This window comes from Tursiops truncatus, chromosome 12, assembly GCF_011762595.2.
Source record: "Tursiops truncatus isolate mTurTru1 chromosome 12, mTurTru1.mat.Y, whole genome shotgun sequence".
NCBI classification, from domain to species: domain Eukaryota; kingdom Metazoa; phylum Chordata; class Mammalia; order Artiodactyla; family Delphinidae; genus Tursiops; species Tursiops truncatus.
The window spans coordinates 13,258,590-13,267,678 of NC_047045.1; the positions used below are offsets into that span (position 1 = coordinate 13,258,590).

At 35.7% G+C, this 9,089-nt stretch overlaps 1 pseudogene; it reads left to right on the top strand.

Annotated features, from left to right (window-relative positions):
- The first annotated feature begins 300 nt into the window (after positions 1–300).
- Positions 301–7,310, top strand: LOC101331641 (p53 apoptosis effector related to PMP-22 pseudogene; annotated as a pseudogene).
- The last annotated feature ends 1,779 nt before the right edge of the window (positions 7,311–9,089 follow it).

Consider the following 9,089-nt stretch of genomic DNA (forward strand, 5'->3'; position numbering starts at 1 on the left):
TCAATGAAACTAACTGCAACTATTTAACAATTTACTAAACATTTATAGAGTATCCTTTATAGGTCAGAACCTCTGCTAAGGCCATGGAGTTATAAAGATAAATAAATAATAATCCACGTCCTTAAAAGTGTTAAATCCACTTCAAGATATAGACACATAAGTAAAAATACAATATAATGGAATCAGAGGCTTTTGTAAGTTGGTAGGAGAGCAAAGGGAATCAGTAACCAGTTCTGCCTAGGAGCATCAAACAGAAGATAAGTAGACATTCCCAGGTCCAATAGCAAGAGGGAGTAGCAAATGGGAAATGATATGTGTATTTCAAGGACTAGGACATTTAATATGTCTGGGCGTCAGGTACATTGAGAAGGTACAGCTGGAGATGGGACTGTCAAAGAGCATAGCAATACCACCTAAATATCCTTAAGAAGATTCAGTGAGATGATGCATGTAAAACCATCAGCATAGTGCCTCACTGTGTACTGAATAATTGCTGGCACTTGGAATGGAATGGAGGAATCGAGATTTTTATATATCCACAATTCCAAAAGAAAAAATGTCTCTTGGTATAAAAATAAATCCACTGTTTATCAAATAAAATTCTTTATTGGGGTCCCCATGTGTTTAGAAATGGCAAGCATATTATTTACACAGAGCAGTATTCAAAACCAGGGAATCCAGATAGCCATCTTATCTGATGTTTTCAGCAAGAACCGATATACGTGACAGGGAGTTTAAGAAGTAATGAAGCAATCCTGTATTTAGAACCAGCCGTGATATGGACTTCACTTGCTTGAATAACAGGCTGATTTTACAGAGAAGAGGGTGTGAGTTTGATTTCTTTTTTCATTACTCATGACTTCAATCCTTAGGGAAATGACAAGATAATTTAATTCCCAAACACTCATTTGGGAGTGTCAATGATAAATGATTGGAAATATTGCTGCTCCCATCACACAGCTTTTCTTATTGGTTCTCGCCTCCGTACTTCTTTCTTCTCTTCACTCAGCCCCAAGGAGCGAACTTGATATTGGAGCGATAAAGCTTGTCACAATAAACGTAATCTTCTGTCACAATCTTTCTCTTTTTCCCCTTTTCTATTGTTTCCCCCTAAAAAAATCTTCAGTTTGATCCTTGCATGGCAACTTCATACTTCTGTATGACTGAGGGACAACAGGAATTAATTTCACTGTTTGTGCCAGTCAGCACAAGAAAGTTGTAATTTTCCTTGTCACTGCATCTTACAACCTCCTAATGAGCAGCTCTAATGCTGGGCTATTGAATTACACAATAAACCAAAGTTTTCCATCATTTAACATTTGTTCAAAGACTCTGCTGCGGGTCCACAAGAGGAGAAAGAAGAGAAATGTGCACTTATCCAGTGAATTCAATCAATGCAAACTGCAAATTTAGTTATTCAGGCTATCAAAATCTGTTGTTGTTATTGTTATTGTATTAATGCCCAAATTATTTGAAAAAAATTATCCTAACCTTACATGAAAGCTTGGCCTTTGTGGACATAAATGTGCCTAACAAAAAAAAAATGATTTTGTATTCTAATTGAAGAATTGTTTATTTTGCAAATGAGTAAAGGGAGATACTTGGGCTAGTTATGTTTGTCTGAAAGGATGTAAGGGCTTTATTACATAGAACAGGGATCAGAAACCTTTATCTTTTGGGCCAGACTGAGGTCTTATGCCCATAAAAGTCTACTGTCTCTACCTCTGGACCTATGAACTGCCAACCCACATGGCTGCACCAGGCTCTTCCTCACCACAATTCCCATTGAATAGTAGGGACTCAGTGGGAAGGACACAAGAGCCAGAACAATGCCTTCCTTCTGGGGGGCATGGCCTTCCCACCCTAGCTCCTGCCAAGCTTCCCTCCTGCTTTAGGCTTCCCTCCATACGACTCATTTAGTTCATCATAACCTCATCCCTTCAGAAAAATCTTCCTTCACCATCCTGTGCAAAAGTACAGTAGGCATTTCTAGAAGGAAAATGTGATCCCATGAAGGACCAGTGTATGGAAATTTGTATTTAAAACATTAATGACAATGGAAGTACAATTGTGCAGAAAGCATAGAAAATGAGGTTGCCCATTTAACTTTGCTTTCTGGTGCTGAGAGGTATTTGGCTCTTAAAGTACCATGACCTTAAATTGTGAACTTTCCTGTTGAAAATCTTCTTAGAATGTATTAGTGCACTTTTCATCCTGAGTAAGTAATATCACTTAGCCTTTTTTGACGATTCAGCATCTTGCAGTAGTTTGTTAAGAACAGATAGGCAGTTTCTCTTTTAAGGTAACACATTTTTCTTTCACTTGTACGCTTTTAACTAAAAGACTTTTACAAAACTATGTGGTTGAAAAATATTTTACTAAGCATTATCCTGCAAGGTGAAACATTCATTCATTCATTCTTCATGCATTCATTTACTGAGCACTTAAGTAGTTCCTACAAAGTGCAAAGCACTGTGCCAGGCTCTGGAATGCAATGGTGAAGAACACTAAAACCTCTAAGAAAGGAAGAATGTGCGGGCCAAGTTCACCTTATATTCTCTTAAGATACTGTTGAACACTCCAGAAAACCCATCTGTACACCTGCAGCATTACCATCCACGCAGCATGTGGTAGAAAGACTGCAAACACAGCATAAATGCAAGACAAATACCTCCATCTGGAAGAATCCGAAAAGATTCTCAAAGGTGACCGGGACTTGAAGAATGAGGAAGAGGAGGGGTTTAGCATTTCAACCACATTTTTCAATAACCCTACATTTTCTTGCTCTCTGTTAACAATTATTCTTAGCTTTCTGGGGAGCTCCGTAAAGAATCTAATAAAAAAATGTTAATATATTTGTATATCCATATACCTATACACGCACACACACACGCACACACACAACCTCTTCTTTATCAATGGACACAGGTTGCTTCCATATCTCGACTGTTGTAAATAATGCTGCAATGAACATAATGGTGATTATATCTTCTCAAATTAGTGTTTTTGTTTTCTTCAGAAAGATACCCAAAAGTGGAATTGCTGGATTGTATGGTAGTTTTACTTTTACTTTTTTCAGTAACCTCCATACTGTTTTCCATTGTGTCTGTACCAATTTACATTTTGATTAACGGTGCACAAGGGTACTCTTTTCGCCACACCTTTACCAATACTTGTTATTTCTTATCTTTTTGTTGTTAATCATCTGATGTCTTTTTGTGAGGTTGTAGTTCATTGTGACTTTGATTTGCATTTCCCTGATGATAAGTAATGTTGAGCATCTTTTCATGTGCCTGTTGGCCATCTGTATGTCTTCTTAGTAAGAATGTCTCTTCAGGTCCTCAGCCTTTTTTTTTTTCCATCTTTATTGGAGTACAATTGCTTTACAATGGTGTGTTAGTTTCTGCTTTATAACAAAGTGAATCAGTTATACATATACATATGTTCCCCTATCTCTTCCCTCTTGCATCTCAGCCTGTTTTTTAACGGAGTTGTTTGATTTTTTTTTTTTTTTTTTTCGGTACACGGGCCTCTCACTGTTGTGGCCTCTCCCATTGTGGAGAACAGGCTCCGGACGTGCAGGCTCAGCGGCCATGGCTCACGGGCCCAGCCGCTCCACGGCATGTGGGATCTTCCCGGACCAGGGCACGAACCTGTGTCCCCTGCATCGGCAGGTGGACTCTCAACCACTGCGCCACCAGGGAAGCCCCTGATTTTTTGATATTGAGTTGTAAGTGTTCTTTGTATATTTTGGATATTAATCCCTTATCAGATATATCACCTGTTAATATCTTCTTCCATTCAGTCAGTGGCCTTGTTGTTTTATTGATAATTTCCTTTGCTGTGCAAATGTTTTTTAGTTTGGTGAAAACTATTTATGTATTTTTGTTTTTGTTTCCCTTACCAGAAGAGACATATCCAAAAAACTATTGCTAAGATAAATATCAAAGAGCATACTGCCAATGTTTTCTTCTAGGAGTTTTATGGATTTAGGTCTTACATTTTAGTTGTTAGTCCATTTATAGTTTATTTTTGCATATAGTGTGAGAAAGTAGTCCAGTTTGATTCATTTGCATGTAGCTGCCTAGTTTTCCCAACACCGTTTATATAAGAGCCTGTCTTTTCCCCATTGTGTATTCTTGCATTCTTTGCCATAGATTAATTGCCCATATATGTGTGGGTTTATTTCTGGTCTCTTTAATATGTTCCATTAATTTATGTGTTTGTTTTGTGCCAACACCATACTGTTTTAATTACTGTAGCTTTGGAGTATAGTTTGAAATCAGGGAGCAGGGTACCTCTAGTTTTGTTCTTCTTTCTCAAGATTGTTTTGGCCATTCAGGATCTTTTGTGTTCCCATACAAATTTTAGAATTATTTGTTCTAGTTCTTTGAAAAAAGTCATTGGTATTATGATAGGGATTGTATTGAATCTGTAGATTGCCAATGCCCCTTTTTAATAATATTAATTCTTCCAATTCATGAGCATGGTATATGTTTCCATATGTTTGTGTCAATTTCAACTTGTTTTGACATCTTATGGTTTTCAAAGCACAGGTCTCTCACCTCCTTGGTTAAATTTACTCTTAGGTATTTTATTCTTTTGATGCAATTATAAATGGGATGGTTTTCTTAATTTCTCTTTCTGCTAATTCATTGTTACTGTAAAGAAATATAACCAAAATATATATATATAAAATCAATTTCTGTATATTAATTTTGTATCCTGAAACTTTACTGAAATATTTACTGTTTCTAATAGTTTTTCGTTGGTGTCTTTAAGATTTCTATATATAGTATCATGTCTTCTGCAAACAGTGACATTTTATGTATTCCTTTCCAATTTGGATTTCTTACATTTTTTTTTTCTTGTTTGATTACTGTGGCTAGAATATCCAGTACTATGTTGAAAACAAGTGGTGAGAATGGGCAACCTTTTCTTATTCCTGATCTTAGAGAAAATGCTTTCAGCTTTTCACCATTGAGCATGATGTTGGCTGTGGGTTAGTCATATGTGGCCTTTACTATATTGAGGTATGTTCCCTTACTACCCACTTTTTTGAGATTTTTATTATAAATGGATGTTGAATTCTGCCAAAAGCTTTTTCTGCATCTATTGAGATGATCATGTGATTTTTATCCTTCCTTTTGTTAATGTGGTGTACTGAATTGATTGATTTGTAGATATTGAATTATCCTTGGATCTCTGAGATAAATTCCACTTGATCATGGTGTATGAGCTTTTTCATGTGTTGTTAAATTTGGTTTGCTAATATTTTGTTGAGGATTTTTGCATTTATATTCATCAATGATATTGGCCTGTATTTTTGTGTGTGTGTGTGGTGTCTTTATCTGGTTTCATTATCAGGGTGATGCTGGCCTTATAGAATGAGTTTGGAGGTGATTCTTCCTCTTCAATTTTCTGGAAAAGTTTGATAAGGGTAAGTGTTAACTCTTCTTTAAATGTTTGATAGAATTTACCTGTGAAGCCCTCTGTTCCTGGACTTTTGTTTGTTAGGAGTTTTTTGATTACTGATTCAATGTCACTACTGGTAATCATTCTATTCATATTCTTTATTTCTTCTTAATTCAGTCTTGGGAGATTGTATGTTTCCAGGAATTCATCCATTTTTCTAGTTGTTCCAATTTGTAGGCATAGAATTGTTCGTAGTAGTATCTTTGATCCTTTGCATTTCTGTGGTGTCAGTTGTAACTTCTCTCTCATTTCTGACTTTATTTATTTGGGTCCTCTTTTTTTAATTAGTTGGTCTAAAGCTTTATTAACTTTGTTCATCTTTTCAAAGAACCACCTCTTAGTTTCATTGATCCTTTCTCCTGTTTATTTAGTCTCTTTATTTCTACTCTGATCAATATAATTTCCTTCCTTCTACTAACTTTGGGGTTTTTTTGTTCTTCCTTTTCTTGTTTTTTTAGGTGTAAGGTTAAGTCACTTATTTAAGATTTTTCTTATTTCCTGAGGTAGGCTTGTTTTGCTCTAATTTTCCTCTTTGAATTGCTTTTGCTAAATCCCATACATTTTGGAATGTTGTGTTTCCATTTTTATTTAACTCAAGGTATTTCTTTATTTTCTCTTTGACTTTTCAAAGACCCCACTGGTTGCTTAGTAGCAAATTTTTTGATTCCACATGTTTGTTTTTTCCACTTTTTTTTGTAGTTGATATCTGGTCTTATGCACTTGCAGTCAGATAGGATGCTTGCTATGATTTCAGTCTTCTTAAATTTACTGAGATATGTTTTGTGGCCTATCATGTGATCTATCCCAGAGAATGCCCTATGTGCATTTGAAAAGAATGTGTATTCTGCTGCTTTGGAATGGAATGTTATATATATATATATATATATATATATATATATATATACACTCTATATATATTCCATCTGATCTAATGTGTCATTTAAGGCCAATATATCCTTATTGTATTTTTATCTGGATGATCTGTCCATTGATGTATGTGAGAGTTAAAGTCTCTTACAATTATTCTGTTACTTTCAATTTCTCCCTTTATGTTTGTTAATATTTTCTTTATGTATTTATGTGCTTCTATGTTGGGTGCATATATATTTACAATTGTTATATTTTCTTGTTGGATTGATCCCTTTATCATTATGTGATGTCCTTCTTTGTCTCTTGTTACAGACTTTGTTTTAAAGTCTATTCTGGCCTTTTTGTTGTGCTGCCCACACTCATGGGCCACTCTCCAGTGGTGTCTGATCCCCATGTACTCCTCTCCTCCACACTGGCACTGACATGATGCTGTCCTGCAGCCTAGCCAGCACCTGCTTCTGCTAAGCACCATCGCCTTTGACATCATCTTGATGGCCAGCCACAGCTGGCTTAAGTTGGGTGACAATATCCACACGTTCTCACTGTGATGGTGATATTTCCACAAGGGTGGCTACAGCAGGTCTTACAAGGATGGCTGCCAGATCGTCATGATGTACGTGTGGGGAAGGGGAGCTGCCACCAAGCCCTTCTGCAGCTTTATCATCCTGGTGATCTGTTTCATCCTCTCCTTCTTTGCCCTCTGTGGATCCCAAATGCTTGTCCTTCTGAGACTGAATGGTGGCCTCCTGGCCCTGGCTGCTGTGTTCCAGATCATCTCCCTTGTAATTTACCACGTGAAGTACACCTAGACTTTCAACCTCATACCAACCCTCCTGTCACTACATCTATAACTGGGCCTAAGTCTTCAGATGGGCAGCCACAATTATCCTGATGGATAATTTCCCAACTATGAAGATGGCCTTCAGGGAAATGCCAAGCCCAGGTATTTGTACACATCCACCTAAGTTGGGAAATGAGCAGAAGAAAATCACTGCTACTGAGATGGACTACAAAGAAACTGTTTTCCTCAGAATAATTTGAACTTATTTTTATGGCAATGTTCATAGAGTTAAACTAGGCAAAGTGCTAAAATAATTCGGGAGAAAATGTTTCTTAAATGGTGTTATAGTTTTATATTCATATTTTACATGTGTCTTGTAGAGTTAAACAAGACTTACTCCTCTAACTAATTATCTATAAGATGCCAATATTTTCTTATAACTATCTATACCATTTATACTGCATTTGTAAAAGAATGTGAATATTAGACATACCACTTTATAAGGTAAAAATAAGAAGGCTTCAGCAATTTGAGTAACCTAATCAAGTTTTTGTTTTTCCCAGATGGAATGGACTAGGTCTATTAAGCACTAAGGAAAAGAGGGAGATATTAGGAAAAAATTGTTACTGACCCAATATTCTAAAAGAAGTACAATAAATAAATATTTTTCAAGCCTCCAGCTATTTAAAGAAGCAAAAATATTTCTTAAATGTGTATTACTTGTGAGAATTTCTAATTAATAACGTTAACAAGTGACTTCTTTCTAAGCTTCATGTTAACTTGATATGGCATTGAGGAAAAGTATTTTGTCATGGCCATAGCCTGTTGCAGTAGCAAGGCCTCCTTAAGTAGTAAAATTTTAAGATAAAATTTTCTCATTTAAAGTGGTTTATAGGGTTGGAGTATGGGAAAATGCTATACTAATAAATCTGTACTGTTTTGTGTGTGTGTGTGTGTGTGTGTGTGTGTGTGTGTATGTGTGTATTTAGTACCAGAATAGATGAGATTGAAAGATGGACTGGTCATGACTGATGGATAGGATTAGGCTGTTCAGTAAAGCATCAGCGGTTGGTTCCTATGACAAAAGTAACATTAAAAAAGGCTAAAGAGAAGAAATGGCTTGAGTTTTTTATCTTAGTTTTGACTGGGCTCTAATCATATAGACACAGCTTCTAATAGATTGCAACTATAAACAAAAACTTAATCTAGTTAAAAACCTGGTTTTCCTTGACAAAGAGATTTTTAAAATCTGATGCAAAACATACAACAGGAGAATTCAGGGATGTGAGATTTATCTGAATGGCAAATATATGATACACCATATGGGTTTTTTTTTACCCTTTGTACTTACATAATGAAAACAATTCATTTTATATATCAAATTATTATTTTATAAGTTGTAAGAGTGAGCAATTGTAGTTTTCAATATGAACTTTTCCCAATAAAACAAGTGTTGTAATCTTGAAAATAAATAAAGTCTATTTTATCTGATATAAGCATCACTACCCCAGATTTCTTTTCATTTCTGTTTGCATGGAATACCTTTTCCATACTCTCACTTTCAGTCTGTGTGTCTTTAGATCTGCACTGAGCCTCTTGTAGGCAGCATATATATCAGTCTTGATTTTTTATCCACTCAGCCACTCCATGTCTTTTGATTGGAGCATTAGTTCATTTACATTTAAGGTAATTATTGATAGGTATGTACTTATTGCCATTTTGTTCATCGTTTTCTGCTTGATTTTGGAGTTATTCTTTGTTCCTTTCTTCTTCTGCTCTTCTCTCCCCTGCTCGCTCCCCTTGTGATTTGATGACTATAGTTAGTCTTACGTTTGGGATTCCTTTCTTTTTGTTGTGTTGTTGTTATACAGTTTTGTTATATAGCTTTGGTTGGTGGTTACCATGAGGTTCATATGTAATAATCTGTGTATATATATGATTATTTTAAGTTAATGGTCCCTTA